Source organism: Phoca vitulina, unplaced genomic scaffold (assembly GCF_004348235.1).
Source record: "Phoca vitulina isolate PV1807 unplaced genomic scaffold, GSC_HSeal_1.0 scaffold19, whole genome shotgun sequence".
NCBI classification, from domain to species: Eukaryota; Metazoa; Chordata; class Mammalia; order Carnivora; family Phocidae; genus Phoca; species Phoca vitulina.
In genome coordinates, this window is record NW_022589722.1 from 32,147,328 (window position 1) to 32,162,002 (window position 14,675).

Below are 14,675 nucleotides of genomic sequence, written 5' to 3' on the forward strand. Positions count from 1 at the left end.
CCGAACCTCTGGGCGCCTAAGCCTGGCCACGTTGACCCATAAAATGAGCCATCCCGATGGTGGGCGGGAGGCCGGCTGGGAGGGGAAGGGCCGTATGAGCACATCTTTGGGTAAAGGGGACAGAGCCGAGGACAGAGCTGAGGAATGGGGGCTCTGATGGGGAAGAGGGAGGCCAGGGAGAGGGCTGTGGTGGGGGCACTGACACTGTGCTCCCAGGACAGGGGTGGGGAAGCAGCAAGGGAGAGTGTGAGGGGGCCACGGGCGGCCTCTGGAGGCAGGGGTCCAGGTGGCGAGGGAAGGGCTGGGTGGAGGGGTCCGTGGGCTCAGGGAGTGGGTGGGAGGCCGAGGGATGGGAGAGCGGACCCCACCTCCTTTGGGCCAGCCTGCACCATCTCTGTCCTGGGGGATTTCCCAGGCCCTGCCCCCCAGCAGCGTTCTGAGAGCACCTTCTCCCCTGCAGGCAGCCCGGCCGGGTCCCGGTCTCGGCTCCCCAGCAGGGCCTGGCACACGAAGGCAGTCAGGGCCCGTTTGTAACAGGATGAGTAACAGTCCACGGGCTCCCCAGCTCTGAAGCCCTTCCCACAGATGGGGCCCCACGGGGTGCGTGTGGCTGAGGACCGACTGCCATGCCTCCTGCATCTGCATCCTCAGACGCACCTCGTTTAGGTAGCAACCTGCCCGTTTTGGTGTTCTGTGGTCATAAGGCTACAGGGGACACCCCCAGATATTAATCTTGATGCACTTCTCCAATTATTCCCAGACATGTGTGAACGGGACTGAATGTTGTCTAAGGGATCGAGGGAGGACTGACAGTTTTGGTGGCATTACTCCCGGGTACCCAGGAACACTTGCCTCCTGTCCTGTCGCTCATGCTCAGCTCTGAAGCTTGGGGGTGCCGGCCAGGGAGGTGTGATAAGTTTAATCAGGGAGGGATCCCCTGGGGCAGGGCTCTCTTGCATGACTGGTTGGAGCATGAAGCTTAGGCTCGGCCTTCAACAGGGATCCCAGGCTCCCCTCAGCCACAGTCTGAATCTAGGGGTCTTCTAACCCACTGTCTGGTTCCCAGGGGGTAGGTGAGTGGGGGGCAATGGCCTGGCTGCTTGGGTGTGTGTTGAGTGGGCATGGCCTTGGCTGTGCTGACCCTAAGGCGCCCCAGCCTGGACCTGGAGACAAAGGGGGAGACGGCAGGACCACCCCTCAGCTTGCTCACCCCTGCCTGGAGGGAAGGGGCCGAAGAGGCAGAGCCAGAGTGGAGGATGCTCTTGACCCCATCCATTAGTGAACCCATAGGAGTCCGTTAGCTTTCCATAGCCTGGTGCGTCACACTGTACCCCAATACTTAGCTCAGGTTTCCGCGGGCCGGCCCCGTGGGCTGAGCTCAGCTGGGAGGTTCTCCCGGCCTCATGGGGCTCCCTGGGGTGCCCGCGGTCAGCCTCAGGTCAGCCTGCCGTCAGCTGGGGTGCTGTCTCATCCTCCCCCCGCCCCCGCTCCAGTTCCAGGCTCGTGGAAGCCCGGCCCGGATCTGGGGGTGCAGAAACAGGAGAGCAGCCGTGCCCCGCGGGGAGGGAGCGTGGGGGTCAGGAGGGCGGTATGCCACGGAGTTTGACCCACCAGACTAGAGCCTCTCGCTCTCCGCGGTGAAGGAAGGAGGGGGACGGGCCAGGCAGTGGCTGCAAGAGGGGGGCGTTGTGTCTGCCGCTTCCTCACGTGATCTGGCCGTGGTTCCCACGGGGGACAGAAGGCTGGCTGCGGCGCTCCTCCCTGCCAGACGGCTAGTCCTCCAGTGCCGGAGTGCCCAGTCTCTACACGCTCCACCAGAAGCTTCTTTCCCATCTTCAGTTCTGCTCTAGAATAAATCGGAATCACTTAGGAGCCAAGCGGGAAGCATAGCCAACCTGCTGGGACCCGGCCCCCGGGAGCAAGCCTCTTAAATCAATTCGGAGATCGTTTCCCTGTAATACCAATGGACGTGGTAGGAGGATAGAAATCCCCGCCAAACCCCTACCTGGAGTGAGATGAAAAATTAGATTAATCTGAAAGAAGCAGTCAGCAGGCACCTGCTTGCCCTGTTTCGGAAATCCAGGAGGACCGGGGAGACCGTGTGTGCGGCGATGCTCTGGGCAGGGCCGTGGCTCAGCCTGGGTCAGCCACTTACGGTTCTGACGCTTTGGCTGGTGGCTTCAGCTGGCTGAACCTTGGTTTCCTCAGGGCTGACAATGGCCACACTCTCCTTGCTGGGCTGCAGGACCCAGGCAGTTTCCATCACGTGCGGGGAGCAGTTCGTGTAGAGCAGGGTTTGGGGAGACGCAGCTTTCTGGGGAAGGTCTGATGTTTGGGGAGCTGCCAGGGCCCTTGGCCAGCTTTCTCAGAGGGCAGGGGCGGCCCTCGGGTCTTGTGTGCCTCATTTTACTGCATAGATACGAGCATTTTTGGTATCCTGCCTTATTGCACTTGCTATTGCAGGCATTTTTCATGTTGCTAGGGCTTGCAAGACTGGAACATGTGGTCGTTATGAACGTTGTGAACTGCGAGACTACACACATCAGGTGATTTTTTTGGATACTGAGTTTGCTTTTCATTGTTTGTTGTTAGAGAGAAAGTTACCGTTATTGGTGAGCCTCCACCTGCCCCTGGCCAGGTTTGGATTATGACGGCTTCTCGTCCAATTCCCAGAAGTGGAACGAGGGCCCCCATGATTCTTGACTTTATGTCCCAATTATATTCGACGCCTGAGCCAGTTTATACCGTCACCAGTAACATATGACTGCATCGATGTTCTTGATTGAACTCTTGCCAGGAGTAAGACTCATTCCTCAGTATTTTTAAAGTGCATATAAAACGCCACCACGTTATTCTTTCTCCAAGTGTGGTGGTTTCAAGATGTGTGACCTTGGCGGGGTGGACTACACTTCCCAGAAGGCCCTTCCCGTGGCTTCCGGCCAGAGCTGCCCCAGGACGTGTCTTACGTGAGCCGCGAGGAGACCGGAAGAGTGGCCTTGGCGACTCCCGTGCACGGTCACTTCGTGGCTGGCACGTCTCAGGCCTCAGATGGCACCTGTTCCTGGGGCCTCCTCCTCCCTCCAGCCCCCGAGCCGGTGTGTGTTCATGTCCACGACCAAGGGCCCGGCTTCTGAGGACAGCCACGCCGCCAAGGTCAGAGGCCACCAGACGCCCGTGCGGTCTGTCCCTCCTCCAGAGCTCCAGGTGACCCTCCCCCTCCCCGGCCGTCTTCCCTCCGCCGGCCCGCCCCGTGGGGTGAGCTCCCTCGGGGGCTGCCAGAGTGGCCCCCACAGATGTGTGAGCTCAGATCCCGGCAACGATTCTACCCTCACTGGCATGGACGTCTCCTTGTCCCTGTGCCCGCCCCCCTCTCTCTCATCAGTTCTACTTCTCTGAGTGAACCTTGACTGATGCCATTTGTTATCTGTGATGAGGCAATTCATGGAGAGGTGGACGGCACATACGGAGTAGGGTGACCCTGCGGACCAGCCCTGTCCCCAGCGCTCTGTCCAGAGAGAACTACACTCGGTGTTGCTTATGAATCTTAGAAAGCTAATCGTGCACAAGCAAGCTTATGCATACATGGTTATTTTAAATTTCTACCCAGCTCTCTGCTTCTCACATGGATGGTAGCGCATGGCACACCCCATTTTGCTTTGTTCACCTGCCAGGAACCGCCTCATTGTTTTTAACGGAATCTGGGTCCTCCATCAGGTGAATGCGACGTAACAGACTCCAGCCCTCTGTTGATGGGCGTTCGCGGGATTTCCAATCTTGACGTCACAGCGATGCTATGAGTAGTGCGTGTCATTTTACACACGCCCCGAAGTCCTGCAGGATAAATTCCTGGCAGTGAAATCGTTGGTCAAAGGGTAAATCCGACAGGCGCTCTCCCTCGGGGAGGTTTTGCCGATTAGCACCCTTCTCCGGATTATCCGCTGCTTTCTCTTCTGTCTCTGCGTTGCAGGGGGCTGTGGAGCCTGGAATCTGCTTCCCCCAAGTCCTCTTCCGTCAAGGATCTTGTTCGGGGTCTGCCAACGAGGGCCACTGGTGTGGAATGCAGAGGCCCAGACGGAGGAGAAGTCCACGGGGGTGTGAGAAGCAGACTCGCCGCTGAGCGCGGAGCCCGAGGCAGGCAGGACTCGATCCCAGGACCCTGAGATCAGGACCCAAGCCGAAGGGAGACGCCCAATCGACAGAGCCCCCCAGGCGCCCCGGGAGCGCTCTCTTGGTAAAGAAATAGTACTTTGTGACGTAGATCGCAAACCCTTCCTCCAGTGGGTAGTTGGTCTTTGGATTTTGTTTATCTGTATTTTTCTTGAAGACTACAGTAATGTTTTATGTAATCGAACTTATTTTCTTTTATGGATTCTGGGTTTTATGCTAGTTATTGTGGTGAGGCAATGGGCCCTCAGCGAGCACCCCGCGTGCTGCCCTACGTTCTCGCGGCTCCCTTGAGGCCTGCAGGCTGCGTTCATTATATTCTTCAGCTTCCGTGTTCTGACTAATTTTTCCACCTTGAGCCGTCATGGACTGGGAGGGATGCACGGCGATTTCCTACCCTCATGTACCCCGGCTGCTTGGGTGTTGTCCCGGCTCCTGGCCGTACGTTGGGATGCATTAACATCCATCCACAACTGACGCACACCCTTGTGCGTTGTGCCCTTTCTCACTACGGAGTGCTGTTTTGTTTTGTGTAACACCTTTTGTCCCCAAATCAGCAATGTCTGCTATTGATTGCTGTCCCTGCATGTTTTTTTAAAGTGCATTTGTCTTGTACGTTTCTATTTTTAACCCATCTGTGTCGCTTTGTTGTTGAATAATCTTGGGAATCAGCCTGCAGCTGGAACCTTCCGGTCTCACCCCGTGGGGACGTGCGGGTACGTCCGAGGCTTGTTAGTATTGTAGTTTCCACTTCTGATTGTGCCTTGAGGACGTCTTTCTCTGTAGGTTCTCCGTGTCCTTCCTCTCTTTTGTCTGTTTATTTTTATCATTTGGAAGGACTGGCAGTTTGTTTTGTGGCTATCTTACACGTCTCACTTCATACATTCTACTCAATCCTTTACTGACCCCCCACGATGAACTACTTAGAGCAAGAGCATCTCAACTTCCTCTGCTCCTAATGTTGTTTTGTTTTTTTTAAATCTCAGTGTTTCTCTTTATACTTTAGCATTTGCATCTAGTAATCGACTTACCAGACGTAAATATATTTTGTCTCTGGTGGAGACAGATGAGGAGATCTGTCCTGATACCACTTCCCGAACGTCCTTGTCCTTTTCCTCCTGGCCTCTGACAGGTAAAATCCTTCTCAGGTGTTCTCGTAGTTAACATCTATGTTTTCTTTGGTAACTGAAACACATATTTGTTTTCATCTTCCTTTTATAGTTAAAGGTATTAACACGCTCGTCACCGGTTCTCCCGCTACACTTTCTCCAACAGTCTCTTGGTTGGCCAAAGTCGTGTTCTGATGGTTTCTCCAGGATGAGCTCATTTTAGAGACGTTCCTCTAGATTTTGGATTTTCAAAACATATTTGTCTTTCATCTTCGTATTTGAAAGACAGATTGGCTATGAAACTCTGGGGTTGCCATCTTCTTGTCTCCTCTTGAGGACCTTGTAGGCATTAATCCCTGGGGCCCAGCATGGAGCGTCGTCATGGTAACATGGAGGCCGGTCTAAGGGTGTCCCCTCTTCCACGACTTGAGTTTTTTTTCTCCCCTTGGATGCCAAAAGAGTTCTCTGTTTGTCTTTAAAATCCAGCAATTTAACTACCACCTTTTGCTAGTTTTCTTTTCCCCCCAAGACACGCACCTTTCGATTTGCAGACACGAGTCCCTTTTACTTGTGAAAATGGCTCGTGGGTGATTATATAGGATTTCTTCTGTTCCGTTACTCCTGTTGTCCTCGGCAGAGACGCTGACTCCACAGGCTGGGTGTCCCTGGCCCGTCTGCCATGGCTGAGCTTTCCCCCTTAGGCTCCTGCCCCCGTGGGCGTCCACTCCGCCTGCTGGCTCCCCGCGACCCCACGTTCCCTCTGTCACCGCGTCGGCCTCACCGGGTGTCTGTCCGCCTGCGCTGGGCTTGCGTCTCCGGCCTGCTGGTGCTTTCCTCACGCTGTTTCCGGAGCTCTGCCGGGTTACCTTCCGTTTCTGTGTCCTCTCTTGATGTGTTTATCTCCGCTCTGTGTTCTTACTTATAGAGCGGAGTCCTCTGCTCAACTTCACACTTTCCTTAGTCCTGGCGAACTATCCAGGGCGTGCTGCAGAGACACGGATGGTTTATCCGCCCTGGGCTCCTTCTGGCCGTTCACTCGAGGCACCGCCTCTCCCGGGGGGTCCACCTCTTTAGGAAGCTGCTTCCTGCACATAGGGATCCTGGAAGGAAGCCCTGTTCGGTCCCAGCCTCCTGAGTCTGGACACCTGCCTGCCCCCGGAGGCTTCTGTCACGCGTCTGCATCCCCTTCCCCTTGCTCGAAAGTGCGAGCTGAGTGTACCCTGTGGTTTGGCTTCCCCCGACACCTGCCCCCTAGGACAGTCTTTCTTGGACCCTTTCCATATGTCCTGTGACTTTATTTTTTTATTTTTATTTTTTTAAAGATTTTTATTTATTCATTTGCGAGAGAGACGGAGAGAGAACAAGCAGAGGGAGAGGGAGAAGCAGGCTCCCTGCTGAGCAAGGAGCCCGATGCGGGACTCGATCCCAGGACCCTGGGATCATGACCTGAGCCGAAGGCAGACGCTTAACCATCTGAGCCACCCAGGCGCCCTGTCCTGTGACTTTAAGTGCAACTACAGCCCTTCCTCAGGCTGCAGGTGTGAATCCCGTTCTTATTTTCCTTTGTGCTTCCGGTTAATGTCTACGAGGAGGAGGAGGGAGACCTACTGTGTTTCTCCTGCCGTTTACAAATGGCCGTCATCGTTATTTAAATTTGCATTGTGTTATTAGTGAGACTGAATCTTGAACTTGCATTCTAAGTCAGGAATTTCTGGAACATCCAGTACAAGGCACAGTGTTGGCTGCGGGAATTGGCCATACCCCTGCCGTCCTGCGGTTCCCGAAACTCTCACTCCCCCAGCAGGAACCAGGATTTGCGGTTCCCCTCGGACCGCGTAAGCACTTACAACAATAAATAGGGCTCATTTGCTCCGGCCTTTATGAAGACAACCACGAAACGGTTTGTCAGAGTGACCAAACCACACACGAGCAAATTAAATACGGTTTTCCAGCAGCAACTTGACGTAATTCAAAGCATGACAACCTCAGCGGTGTTCAAAGCGCTGTCGCTATCCGTCCTCACCGAGGAGGACATGAGGCTCCAGGAACATGTCCACGTCTTGGTCCCTCCGGAGCTCGGGGACGCCACCGTGGGTCCGCGGCATCCTGTGTTCTGATGGTTGCCCAGAGTCTTGATGCTAATTGTGAGAAGTCGCAACTGCTCTGCAGGGCCCCGGGTTCACACCTGGACCCAGATTCTTCAGCTGCCTCCCTCATTTTACCAACACGCAGTTCCTGTGGCACGAAGGGCTCGCGCCTCTCCCCGGCCCACCTTGTGGATGTCTGAGCGGCTGCCTGTTCTTGTGCTCGCCTGTTCGGGCCTCGCGGGTCTCCACGGCCTCTGCAGGAGGATCCTCCCCACCCCACACACAGGTGCCTTGAACCCCCTTCCTTAGAAGTCCCAGAGCGTGGTATAGACGCTGTTTTGTAGGATGCTTTCGGGACTCTGGAGCGGACTCTGGGAGGTGGTCATGTCAGATGCGGGGAGGCAGGGCTGAGGGGCGCAGCCCCGGCTGCAAGGGGTCCCTGCTCGGGGAGATCGCCGTCCAGCAGGCAGACAGGTCTGCTGGCTCCGTGACACCACACTGGTTACGTGTGGCCTTGCCAGGCTCTGAGAGTTCCAGCCCGAGGACAGCTGACAGGGTTGCTCGGCTCGCTGGAGAATGCACTGGTTCCCCGGCGTGGATGAGGGACACCCGTTTCGGATAGTGTGTGAGGAAGGCCTGAGGAGGGCCAGGGAGGCGGGGGTGGGGCACAGTGTTGAGGAGGGGAGTTGGCAGGGCTCCTGCTCAGCTGAATGGGGGGTGTGCGTTTGCCAGATTCTTTCCCTTTTCTCCCAGCACCTGGTTTGGGGGAGAGAGCCAAGTGGGGGCAGAGTCGGGCAATCAGCATCCTCTAGATGCTCTCACCAAGACCACGACGACGGGGTGCACAGAGAAAGCCTGCTGACTTCACGCTGCCAGGTCTGATGCACCCGGAGGCCCCCCCACCGTCTGCTGGAACAGCCCCGAAGCTTCTCCCGCCTGCGTTACAAACGTCACCAACAGGCCCTCAGGTTTGCAGCAAAGCGGGGTGGGGGTTAAGGGGAATGCCACCTCTGTGCCCAACCCTCATCCAGACCCCCCTCCCCAGGTGGATGGGGCGCAGGAGAGATTCGAGGGAGGTCACCCAGAGTCCCCGTTACTGACAACAGAGGGGACTCAGGAACACATCAGCTGGGCTCCTTGAGGGAAAGAACACCGTTTCTCCATCACTGCAGACCTTTCAAATTAATTTATTACAATTAGAGACAATGCACTCATTCTTGCCTCTCTGATTTCAGCCTTGGCAGCGGCTGGCGGACAGCTGGGGGCAGGGGGCTGAAGGTAGCTGCCCCACTGCCCACGAGCCACTGCCCCCTCCCCTCAGTACCCCTGCCCTCTCCCTCCTCCCCCCTCCCCACAGCCCCCACCTCCTCCGCACAGCCCCCTCCCACTGCCCCCCTCCCAACACCCCCACCCCCTTCCACTGCTCCCTCCCCTGCTCCTCCCCACCGCCCCCTCCCTCCAACACCCCCACCTCCTCCGCACAGCCCCCTCCCACTGCCCCCTCTCCCAATACCCCTGCCCTCTCCCTACTCCCCCCTGCCGCCCTGCTGGCTCTCATCCCTGCCAGTAGCCACACCTCTGGAGGCCTTCTCCCTCCATCCTCCAGCCTGGCTCTGATCACATCACTCAGGCAGGCCAGGACTTGGACAACTGGATTCTGGTTCTGGTGCTTCAGCTGACCCCCTGTGGTTGTGCCCAGTTCATGCATCCTCCGGGCCTGGGTGTTCTCGTCAGTAGGACGCTTCACCTGGACCAGGTGTTCCTCGTGTATTCACCCCAGATGTCTGTGCTAGAGAGGAGTCGGAAAAAGGCCCTCCCTGTGGCCTGGACCCTGGTGCTGGCCATGTGCTGGCACCTTCCTGGGGAAAGTACCATGAGGAGATCACGACCAAGGTTGGGCGACCTCCCTGTTACAGCCCCGTGCTCGGATTCCTGCTCTAAGCTCCTTCCCACGTGTGTCCTTTTGAGTCCCAAATTATCCTTGGGTTTCGCCACAGGGGGAGGCGGGGACTACAACCCCCACCCCCCAGCTTCACTTGCTGGAATGCAGGAGGTAGAGCTTACAAGGCTCAGGAAACCACATTGCTGCCTCCATCACGGAGGGAGGAAAACCAGCCTTAGGAAATCGAATTTCTGCCTTCAAGCAGAAGCGTATTCCAGGCCAAAGGCATAGTGTGTGCAAAGGCCCTGAGGCTGGAGACGGTAGGGTGGGATTAGGCCCTGAAAGGTGGTCAGAATGGCCTGTTGCAAGCAGAAAGGGGGAGCAAGGGGCAGGTACGGCTGGACGGGCTTGACCGTGTGGGGCTGGCTGCCAGGTGCAAGTTTCCAAGAGCCCCAGCAGGCTTTGGGTGGGTCTAGGAGGAAAGTCCTATGATGGGATTTGCATGTCTCAGAAAGAACTGCCTGGAGGGGGTCCATGAAGGTCCCAGTGGGGGCGGTGCTCAGCAGAGGAAGAGGGGAGGCAGGCCAGGCCTCAGTGGCCCTCTGCAGGGGCAGGACTGGCCTCCAGGGGCGCGTGTCGTGCAACGGGGTGCCTGACGGCGGCGTGTACCTGCAGGGCACAGTGACGTTGTGCACATGGAGACCCGCAGACCACCATCTGCCCTCAGAACCTAAGTGCTCCTTCGGTGAGAAATTCATGAAATCGACGGATATCTAGAGACTCAATTTTCACTGACGATCGTAGGAGGCCGGACTATCACTCTGTGATCACCAGTTCACTGGGGAAACTGAGTCACACGGAGGAAGGGGGCGTGTCCAGAGCCACCCAGTGAGAAGTGGCAGAGCAGGTGTGAACAGCCTGTTCCCAGCACCCGGCTCCCTGCTGTTCCCACCATCCCAGCTTGCCAGGTGTGCACTGGTGTGGTACGGGGCTGGTGGCGCCCCCCGTCCTACGGGGCCCACGTGAAGACTCAGAGCGGCTTTGCTGCAGGAAAGAGGAGATGCTCACCCTGCCCTCAGCCAATCACCAAATCTTCCCAAACGTGTTCCTGCTGGGCACTGAGCCCCGAGTGAATGGGGTTAGGACCTCTGCCACCAGTGCCCGTGGGGGTTTGGGGTGCTCAGAGCTGATGGGGTGTCCATGGTCGGCTTGTCATGTCAGGGGCTGCAGGGCGGCAATGGGGACGTGGAGCAGGTGGGCGTGGGGGCTGAGCGAGGCCACGGGGAGAGCCCAGAGGTAGTCTGTCTCACCTCGGGCGTCTGCGTGACAGCCAGACCTCTAAACAGCCGCGACGCCCTCCCTGCCGAGGGCTGCCTGCCGGGAGGTGGGGTGTTGGTTTTCTGTCGCGGCCCTAACAGAGCACCACAAACCAGACGGCTTAAAATAGCAGAATTTACTCTCTCCCAGTCAGGAGCCCCAAGTCTGAAATCAAGGTGTGGGTGGGGCCGTGCTCATCAGAGGCTTTGGGGGGTGGGTGGTATGGGGGGGTCCTTCCTGCCTCTGCCACCTCCTGGCGGCTCCTGGGCTTGCGGCCACCTCCCTCCCGTCTGCCTCCGTCTTCACCTGCCTTCTCCCTGGGTGTGTGTCCCTCCTCTGACTTACACAAGGATACCAGTCACTGGAATTTGGGCCTGTCTTGATCCAGGATGATCTCATCTTGAGATCCTTACCTTAATTACGCCTGAAAAACCCCATTCCCAAATAAAATCACAGTCTGAGCTTCTGGGTGGACATGAATTTTGGGCTTAATATTCAACCCACCACGGGACCCTCCTACCTCCGAGCTCTGCAGCCATGAGTCCCCTGATGTGAACAACGGAAGCATTCCCACTGCCCCGGTCTGTCCACACCCAGGGCCCATCACCCCCTTGGCACAGCCATAGCCTGCTCACTGATCTCCTGGCCTCCAGCCTCGTACCCTCCAGCCAGGCTCTTCACAGCGGCCATGGAGAACCTGGGTAGGCTGACTCCGGGGTGAAATCCCTGGGGGACCCCCCCACTGTCTGGGCAGGTGGGACCAGTGCCTGTGCTCCCCACGCTGGTGGACCTGCCCCCCTGTGCTTGGCCCCGTCGATGGCCCCACAATGCCTCCCCTACTTTGTGTCCCTACCGGGGCCAGGTGCATGAGCTGCTTGGAAGATGCCCTTCCTTCCTTGGGCCTCATGCTTTGGAAAACTCCCTTCTCTGTCTGGAACGCTGCTCCTTGGTGCGTTAGCATGGCGCCCATGCATCCTGCAGCCTCAGCTCGGGTCAGCTCTGCCAGGACTGCTTCCTGGCACCAGCCTCGCCCTCCCTCCAAGCAGGGCGTCCAGGCAGGGCCTCCAGGTGCCCACCGAGCACCATGTCCACCAGGCAGGCAGGAGTTACCTGTTTGAGGGGGGGTGTCTCCTGGATGAACGCCCGGGGAGGTCTTCCTGTCTCCCATTTGCAGCCCCTGCAGCAGCAGACCCCGGCACAGAGGGGGGATTGAGTGAGCAACCCGTTGGGGCCTCGGCCCAGCTCAGACCGTAAATCCCACGCGCTCTCCTCCTGCGGAGCCCAGCCGTGCCCCCTTCAATCACTCCCTTCCCTGACAGGGGTGCCCGGGCAGCATCCTCTCCTCCGCCGCAGAGTAGTTAAATCCTCCCCAAATGTTACTTGCAAAATGATGAAAAACTCGAGAGAAGGGTCTCGGGGAGCACGGGCCGCAGTCTTGCCATTAGCTTTGACGATAAATCTTTTTTTCTGATAGCAAACAATGTCTGCAGTATTTCATAATTGGTGAGATGAAGAGTGCCTATTTTCCAAGATGTTCGGGAATAACTCAGTTTTAAAGACCACGTCCTAACAACTGGAATGGGCCGATTATTCCAGGGCAATCCACTGAGAATCGTTGCCATGCGAGGTAAGAAAATGTGCCTGAATTATTGCTGAAACTTTGCTAAGAGATTCACGGTTTCCATTGCCAGGAGAGACGTTAATGCCCATTTATTAAAAATGTTTTTGAGGTTTTACTTCTGGTAGAAGGATTTGTTTTATTTAAGTACGTCCTCCGGAGCACTTGTGGTGGCAGGACCATCCGTCTGCCCATCCCCTGACTCAGCAGGGATGGTGCGCGGATGGGGGCCCCATGGGAGGGGAGGGGAGCCGGCCTGGGGCGGGTGGCAGAGGGAGGCATGCACGAGGTGGGTCAGCATCCTATTTGGACGAGGGAGGCACCTGCCGCCATGTGCTAAACCAGCTTTGTCACGTGGAGGCACCGCTATGCTTTTGTCGTCCATGGGGTGGAATGTTCAGTGCGTCCATGATGAGTCTGGGGGGTCACGATTTTCACAAAGGCCGAAATGAGTTGGCGCAACAGCAACGTGAGACCCTCAAGGGGCCTCCAGAGCCCTCCAGTACTGTGCTGCTTCAGTGGGCTCTCTAGAGATGAGCAGGTCAAGAGGCTCCCCTAGAGGCCACAGCAAGCTGGTGACGTGGCCAGGCCTGGAGGCAGCATCCTTCCCACCGAGGGGGCCCCTTGCCGAGTTGTCTGAGCCCTGGGTTTGGGGGTGTTGGCCGGAACAGCCTGGGCTGGGAGCTCTCCCCCCTGAGCACTGGTGGGTTCCCTGCTGGGTGTTTTTCCAGGGACACCCACTCTGAGATGCGGAAGGGAAGGTGCATGTAGGTCATGGCCGGAAGGTGTATTCATGTCCCATGGCTGCCACAGACCAGGGGGTTTAAAATGACAGACCTGGATTCCCTCCCAGTTCTAGGGGCCAGAAGTCTGAAATCCTGGTGTCAGCAGGGCCATGCTCCCTCTGAGGTTCTAGGGGGGACCCTTCCTGCCTCTGCCAGCTCCCCGTCGCCCCAGCCCCTGCCTGTGTCATCACATGCCTCTGCCCTGACTCTGTCTTCTTTTCCGTTTCTTATGAGAACGCTTGCGGTTGGATTCAAGGCCCCACCTGGACGGTCTAGGACTTAATTCCATTTGCAAACTCCCATTTCCCAAATAAGGTCACATTCACAGGTTCTGGGAATCAGGGTGTGGACATATCTTTTTAGGGGCCACCATTCAACCCATTCCAGATGGGGTTTGGTGAGGCTGGGAGTGCTCTTGGGGCTCTGGACACTGAGGCTCAAGGGTCTTGGAGGTGGGGCCAGGTCCCCTCTGAGTCTGTTGGACCTGAGTCCTCACCTAGGAGTGGGGAGTCAGGATTCTGGGGTGAGGCTTTGTCTGGGAGCAAGGGTGGGGCTGTGGACTGAGTATTTCAGAGAACCACGTCTGCAGGACAGAGCAAAGGAGGAGGGCAGGGCTTGGGACCTGGTCTTATGGTCTTGCCCCATCTCCTCTCTGCACACTCTGCGACCCATTTAGTCTCCCGAGCCTCCATGTGCTTGTCTACAAACTGGGGTGGCAGTATTGCCTACGCCCTGCTGCTTGTGAGGATTGGACGAGAGCCAAGCTCCAAAGTGGCCAGCCACCAGTGTGCAGCAGGGGCACGCAGTGCCGTAGGTAGGTGCACGCACATTGGCACTGCAGGTGGACACAAATATATGCTAGGTGCACACTGATGCGTGGATGGGCAAGGGCAGGTGCACACGCAGACACACAGTTGGTGCACACCCTACATGGGGGTTTTGTAGGTGCCCACACTGACACAGCAGGGGCACACAGAGACACAGACACACAGCAGGTGCACACAGACACACACACAGCAGGTGCACACACACACAGCAGGTGCACACACACACACAGCAGGTGCACACAGAGACACAGCAGGTGCACACAGACACAGCAGGTGCACACACACACACAGCAGGTGCACACAGAGACACAGCAGGTGCACACAGACACACACACAGCAGGTGCACACACACACAGCAGGTGCACACAGACACACACACAGCAGGTGCACACAGAGACACAGCAGGTGCACACAGACACAGCAGGTGCACACACACACAGCAGGTGCACACAGAGACACAGACACACAGCAGGTGCACACACACACAGCAGGTGCACACACACACACAGCAGGTGCACACAGACACAGCAGGTGCACACACAGACACACACAGCAGGTGCACACAGAGACACACACAGCAGGTGCACACACACACACACAGCAGGTGCACACAGAGACACACACACACAGCAGGTGCACACACAGACACAGCAGGTGCACACAGACACACACACAGCAGGTGCACACAGAGACACAGCAGGTGCACACAGAGACACACACACACAGCAGGTGCACACACAGACACAGCAGGTGCACACACAGACACACATACAGCAGGTGCACACACAGACCCAGACGCACAGCAGGTGCACACAGACACACAGACACCCAGCAGGTGCGCACACACAGCAGGTGCACACACGCACAGACACACAGCAGGTGCACA

General features: G+C 57.2%; 1 protein-coding gene across 4 annotated transcripts in view; it reads left to right on the forward strand.

The window, feature by feature from the left end:
- Positions 1-14,675, forward strand: part of TBC1D22A (TBC1 domain family member 22A) — a 584,905-nt gene that overhangs the window by 427,808 nt on the left and 142,422 nt on the right. For 2 of the 4 annotated variants that reach the window (XR_004300946.1, XR_004300945.1), the window contains exon 14: positions 12,034-12,186. The gene's annotated coding sequence lies outside the window, so the exon portion shown is untranslated. Of the gene's footprint in view, positions 1-3,967; positions 4,146-12,033; positions 12,262-14,675 lie in introns of those variants that run through there. The other 2 variants (XR_004300943.1, XR_004300947.1) reach the window with 2 other exon arrangements.